Source organism: Salvelinus namaycush, chromosome 36 (assembly GCF_016432855.1).
Source record: "Salvelinus namaycush isolate Seneca chromosome 36, SaNama_1.0, whole genome shotgun sequence".
Taxonomy (NCBI): Eukaryota; Metazoa; Chordata; class Actinopteri; order Salmoniformes; family Salmonidae; genus Salvelinus; species Salvelinus namaycush.
The window spans coordinates 11,540,699-11,548,058 of NC_052342.1; positions in this window are offsets into that span (position 1 = coordinate 11,540,699).

A 7,360-nucleotide genomic window follows, 5' to 3' on the forward strand; every position below is an offset into this window, starting at 1 on the left:
TAATGAAGAGGAAGAGTGGAGGAGGAGTTAGTTGGGCTTCATAGGGTGATGATGCAATGAAAGTGTTGGAAGAAAATCAGCCCTGGCCCTATCATTGCTTCCCATTTGTTTTTGTTTTTTTTCTCCTGAGACTTCCGCCATTAGGTAAGACCTTTGTGCCCTGGTTATCGACGTACTGTTTAAAATCTCCCGAATGCACTTACTTGTACACTATTCAGAACATGCTGGCTTCATCTCCCCAAGGTAGCCAGAGGCATTCCATTTTCTTTCTTTGTGTTCCATTGGATGTTCAGTCAAATGAAGAGCAGCAGAAGCCCCCAGAAATCACTTAACTACTCCTTCCTGCTTTTAAATCATCCCTTTTTTTACAAGCTAGGGGTGAGAGATTGAGACCTCAAGTCACCTTGGGGTTATTGGGGAGAACTACATGCATTGCCTCACTGGGTCGAGCTTCGTCTTTTACGTAAGGTCAGCCCAGAGTATGTTTCTTATGTGATACCATTAATGATATGCAATACCATTAACACTTTAACTGTTGCTGTGTCATGTTCATAACATTTTCAATGGGATACTATTGAACAATGTAGGGGAGAACGGGGCACAATGTAACAACTACATAAATCAAATTAGAAACCACTTAGAAAGCTGTTAGTCAATGTGCTAATGCTTGGTTAGTGTATCTACATGCCTATTTTGTGTTCTATTGAAAAAATATAAAAAAATCTGGCCAAACTGAAAATATTCTTCCCGCCTTTCTTTTTGATTATTGACCTGTGTAAGACTCCCCGTGTACTGTATCTAATGATATATAATTTTTATAAGTAAGAAGTGGTCTTTTGATTGGTAAAGTTGATGACCGTAATGCTTGTGTTTTCTCACAAGACTCAGATTAGACAAATATGCACATTTTCCCACCAGTGGGGTTTCCACTAAAGGAACATGTTGCAGATAAAAATCAGTGTGTGATGAACGTAGTGCACACAAAATGTACTTTTTGACTTACATTTTCATGTAACAAATAAAAATAAAGTCTACCAATAGTTTTAAAACAAACTGTTGCGTTAAATAGCAAATGTGTCTCCTCTGGTCTTTGCTTGTACGCTCTAGCAAACAGTTCGCAGATACAGATCTATTTGTCAAACGGCAGCCAAGCATCGATCATCATGTCACCAGAATAAGACCCTCAATATTTATTGGAAAGAAGCCTTAAGATCACCATGCACTTTCACCACCCTGTGAAGTTCATCAGAACTTATTTCATCAGTAGCCTAATAAAATGCGTGGTTTCCCCAGTTGTAGTGGGAGGAAAATATACCATATCATTGCGTTACTCCAAATGTACTTCAATATGATGGTTATTATATCAATATTTGCCCATAAAGGCATTTCCACTGTAATTTCTCGCATAATTAATTTGACAGACACAAAAAGATCCCACCATGTCGAACAAACAAATTCTGTCGGCTTTTTTAAAATTGTACCGAATCGTCACGTTTCCATTACAGCTGTGATGATGTTTTTGCATACAGTTTGACTTTACTCACATAAAAACCATGGATGGAAACACGGTTAGTGTTACAATTAATCCTGCAGTCTGTCACAATTAATCCCAACCACTGGGTTAATTGTAATATTTTGACTTCCACCACTTTAGGTTGTAAACGACTGGTACTGTACAATGTGTCCTAAAAGAATAGTTAGTGTGTAATGGTAGCTGAGATATGTATGTTGTTTGTAAAAACATATTATTAATCCAACTAATCTTTTCATAAATAAGCAAAAGACTGAAAGTGTTACTTTGTGCCCCGGTCTTCCCTACTCAGTGAATTGAATTCAGTGGACATGGCTCTGAGGCTGACCAGAATAATATAGAATGAAGAAAAGCCAAACATCCCATCATAATGCACAACCTCAAGTCATCCCTATGTTCGACTTGGTAGTGAATTTACAATCACCATTTTAATGAAGCCAAATGTCTGAACAGCTTGGTAACATTGGAAATATTGTAAGATGTTGCTTTAACAGAGATAGAGTGAATCTATGAACGAGATGGAGTGAATCTATGAAGTCATGTGTCTAGTGATTTGCCCTGTCAAAAGTCATTTAAATTCTAAATAATCTCAAACTAAAGTAAGCCATACATTTTGGCTTTGCCCCATTACTTGGGAAGGAGAAGAGAATGAAATAATGATCCAGTTGCAAACGGAAGCGCCAAAGACAACATCGATTGCCGTCTTCCCAAAACAACAGCTTGCACTCTTCTCTGAAGTCACGGAGAGTGGAAAGATAAGCAATTTAAGGCACCATTTCCTCTCCCTTTGTCGCATAGATATTGCTTAAGAAATGTCCCAGTTTTTGTTGTCAGCAAAAAATATTCTAAAAGGTCTTCCCTTTCTTGTCGCTGTTCCCTTCAAACACACAAACAAAATGAAGCCCCAGAAATGAGATTTTAGAACTTCACTGAAGCTCAAAACCCCCCGCTGGTCACTAATTTGTATTTGACAACTGAAGCAAGCAGTCACAAGTGTACTTTGTGTACAGCTAGGGAACATGTTGGGGGCAAAACACATTGGCTGACTGGATGTGGGTCTTGAGATGCAGGCGCTTTACTAGCGCACAGAACATTCTGTTTATGCCCCCTCTGTGGAGTGGAGATAGTGGAAGAAGAGGGGGAGCACAGCAAAAGAGAAAGAGCTGGTGGGAGATGGTGCGGAGAAAATGAGGGAAGAAATAAACACACAATAAATGAGGAGGAGGAAGAATAGGGAAGCTGGAGTTGAAGAGAAGAAAAGAAAATAGGGGAAAATAACGGATAGAGAGTCAAATGAAAATTGTGTTTGAAAAAAAACGACAATATTAGCTGGCTATAGAATGCTTTGCATAGTACCTCAGACAGTCGAATATCCCAAACAACCACAAGACTTACATTTTCATAGAATGATTCAATTTTATTTGAATACATGCTGGAAGAAGAAGAATTTCATTTTGGTTCAAGACAATTTAAGACAAATTCTATGTAACATCTTAGATTATGTTCAATTAGGCACTGCACTGTCAAAAGTTATGACGACAGCATAAGAAGACCATATTGTTACCCCCAGTTATGTTGTCTCGCCTCCCCTGACCCATCCCATTTCACAGAAAATCACCACATATCAAGCAAGAGGATTTTAAAAATACTTTGTCCCCTGTGTCATAAAACAAGCCAGACCTAATGTGGCCTCTTTTCTCTTCTTCTCTGGTGAAAGAGGAAGGGGAGAGAAGACGCACGTGCTGGGCCTCCACATTTCCCATGCCGGAACCTGATGCATTCATAATGTAGGAGATCACGCCCTTAACGCTTGACTACTAAAGACATAAAGTGTCCCTGCCATCCAGGGAGGAGGTAGGATATCTGGTACATGGACACAGACTTCAAGTTATTATTAAAATAGTCATAAAAAGTGTATAACTGTTGTAGCAGAAAATGTGCATATAAAAAGTTGCCTTGGAAATTGTAAAACAGTGAATTATTCATTTACAAGGTGAACATTTGGTTTGATTTGATCATTTCTGTCACATTAAAAGTAGTTAAGTAATGTCAACAATTCATAACAATGTTAAAACTAACATAACAGATGTTATGTGGTCCTGTGTGAGTCTGTTGGTAGAGAAGGGCGAATGCAATGTCAAGATCAAGGGTTCGATTCCTGCTGGGGACAGCCTTTCCTGGCACGCACTACTGCAAATCGCTTGGATAAAAGCATCTGCGAAACAGCATATAGGGCCTATTTATATGTATTATGTAACAACAGTTTGTCGACTGATGACCCCATGACTAATGCATGAATATCAGTGGAGGCTGCCGATGGCGAGGACGGCTCATAATAATGGCTGGAATGGAGTAAATGGAATGGCATCAAACACATGGTTTCCATGATATATTTGATACCATTCCACTAATTACGCTCCAGCCATTACCACAAGCCCATCCTCCCCAATTTAGGTGCCAGCAACCTCCTGTAATGACTATTAAATGAATAAATGACTGTTACAATACATGCACAATGACAATGCCACTGCCACATCCGATGAGACATCAACACCATTGTGTACAGTACCGGTCAAAGTTCGAACACACCTACTCATTCAAGGGTTTTTCTGTATTTTACTATTTTCTACATTGTAGAATAATAGTAAAGACATCAAAACTATAAAATAACACATGGAATCATGTAGTAACCAAAAAAGTGTTAAACAAATCAAAATATATTTAATATTTGAGATTCTTCAAAGTAGCCACCCTTTGCCTTGATGACAGCTTTGCGCACAGTTTGCGCTGTTCTGTGAAGGGAGTAGTACACAGTGTTGTACGAGATCTTCAGTCTCTTGGCAATTGCTTGCATGGAATAGCCTTCATTTCTCAGGACAAGAATAGACTGACGAGTTTCAGAAGAAAGTTCTTTGTTTCTGGCCATTTTTAGTCTGTAATTGAACCCACAAATGCTGATGCTCCAGATACTCAACTAGTCTAAAGAAGGCCACTTTTATTGCTTCTTTAAACAGAGGGTTTTCTAATGATCAATTAGCCTTTTAAAATTACAAACTTGGATTAGCTAACACAACGTGCCATTGGAACACAGGAGTGATGGTTGCTGATAATGCACCTCTGCACGCCTATGACTTCAGGCTAGAATGTTGAGGGTCCGAAACCTGCTCCCTGTTTGTTTCATTACATTATTATGCCGGTCTCAGAGCAAATAGCCTGGATTGTTACTCCCATCTCGTTCCCCGCTCTCTTCCACGGGTCATTCAGCACGCCTGTGGGCGTGCTGGCAGGATGTACTGTTTTTTACTCTGTGTATATGAATTACAAATCAGCCTTTACTTAAATCTAGAAAATATGTTTCTAGCCTATTGCATAGTTACAATGTGTAATCATTGATGTCCCAGGAGCAGGAGTGGTAAACACTGTTGAAGTGTATAATTGTAATGCATATAATTGTAATGACAGCATCATTCAAAGAATGGAGTTTGATACACCTGGTATTGGATATGACTGAAAAAAAACTTGCTGAATAGCATTTTTCCTAAATTACCTTTATGACAAATAATATGCACAATCATTTGTCTCTACATTAACTAACATTTTCCTCTCAATTGTAAATGTTTTGCTTGACTCGTTATGACGTTATAACTACTTACATTTGCTTCCCCCGTAATGTTTTGTCAGCCATCTTTGCTGAAGAAAGTCACCAGGGACAGGTGGTTGGCGTCAAATTCGTCATTGGATTAGTCATATACAGTAAAAACCTTGGGACCCAAATGCATAATGAGTGCTCTAACTCCCCCTTGTGGTGGTCTGGAGGAATGAAGCCGTGACGCTGGGTACCTCTAAGTCCCACGGTGTAAGCTCACAACTTTTAAAGGAGGAACCACTGTAGATATTCCATAAAAAATCTGCTGTTTCCAGCTACAATAGTAATTTACAACATTAACCACGTCTACACTGTATTTCTGATCAATTAGATATTATTTTAATTGACAAAACAAGGACATTTCTAAGTGACCCCAAACTTTTGAATGAAAGTGTATATTCATAGTATTATTAATTAATGGTGGTTTATTTGGTAGCATTTCGTAGTGTTACTGAGTTTTCTAATTGCATTAGTACTGTACAAAGTTAGGGACGCGCTATTATATAGATTCCCCCGCTCTCCCTACCTCGGGCTTTCAGTGGGGAGACCTGAGGTCAACCTACCACCGCCCCCTCCCCATATCGTACTTCTGAGTGGGAGACCTTCCCAGATAGTAGCCTGCCTAGCTCACAAACTAGAATCAGGGCACCCACTCCCACAAGGTTAATGGACCCACAGTCCCACACGGTGATATATTACTGACATGACGTGCAAATGAGCGGTAGAAAACCGATCGAGCAAATGTAACCATTCCAAAATTTTGAGTGCAGGCGCCCCTAGTAAAATACCGCCCTGGGCGGCTACCCATGTCTCCTATACATAAATCCGCCACTGGGTATTATATACAGTTGAAGTTGGAAGTTTACATACACTTAGGTTGGAGTCATTAAAACTCCTTATTCAACCACTCCACAAATGTCTTGTTAACAAACTATAGTTTTGGCAAGTCGGTTAGGACATCTACTTTGTGCATGACACAATTAATTTTTCCAACAATTGTTTACAGACAGATTATTTCACTTATAAATCACTGTATCACAATTCCAGTGGGTCAAGAAGTTTACATACACTAAGTTGACTGTGCCTTTAAACAGCTTGGAAAATTCCAGAAAATGATGTCATGGCTTTGGAAGCTTCTGATATGCTAATTGACATCATTTGAGTCAATTGGAGGTGTACCTGTGGATGTATTTCAAGGCAATGCTACCAAATACTAATTGAGTGTATGTAAACATCTGACCAACTGGGAATGTGATGAAAATAAATCATTCTCTCTACTATTTTTCTGACATTTCACTTTCTTAAAATAAAGTGGTGATCCTAACTGACCTAAGACTGGGAATTTTTACTAGGATTAAATGTCAGCAATTGTGAAAAACTGAGTTTACATGTATTTGGCTAAGGTGTATGTAAACTTCCGACTTCAACTGTATATATATATATATACAGTTTAAGTCAGAAGTTTACAGACATCTTGGGTCAGAAGTTTACATACACTCAATTAGTATTTGGCAGCATTGCCTTTAAATTGTCTAACTTGGGTCAAACGTTTTGGGTAGCCTTCCACAAGCTTCCGACAATAAGTTGGGTGAATTTTGGCCCATTCCTCCTGACAGAGCTGGTGTAACTGAGTCAGGTTTGAAGGCCTCCTTGCTCGCACATGCTTTTTCAGTTCTGCCCACAAATGTTTTATAAGATTGAGGTCAGGGCTTTGTGATGGCCACTCCAATACCTTGACTTTGTTGTCCTTAAGCCATTTTGCCACAACTTTGGAAGTATGCTTGGGGTCATTGTCCATTTGGAAGACCCATTTGCGACCAAGCTTTAACTTCCTGACTGATGTCTTGAGATGTTGCTTCAATAAATCCACATAATTTTCCATTCCTCATGATGCCATCTATTTTGTGAAGTGCACCAGTCCCTCCTGCAGCAGAGCACACCCACAACATGATGAAAATACCACAGTGCTTCACTGTTGGGATGGTGTTCTTCGGCTTGCAAGCATCCCCCTTTTTCCTCCAAACATAACAATGGTCATTATGGCCAAACAGTTGAGAGGACATTTCTCCAAGAAGTACGATCTTTGTCCCCATGTGCAGTTGCAAACCGTAGTCTGGCTTTTTTATTGCGGTTTTGGAGCAGTGGCTGAGCGGCCTTTCAGGTTATGTCGATATAGGACTCAT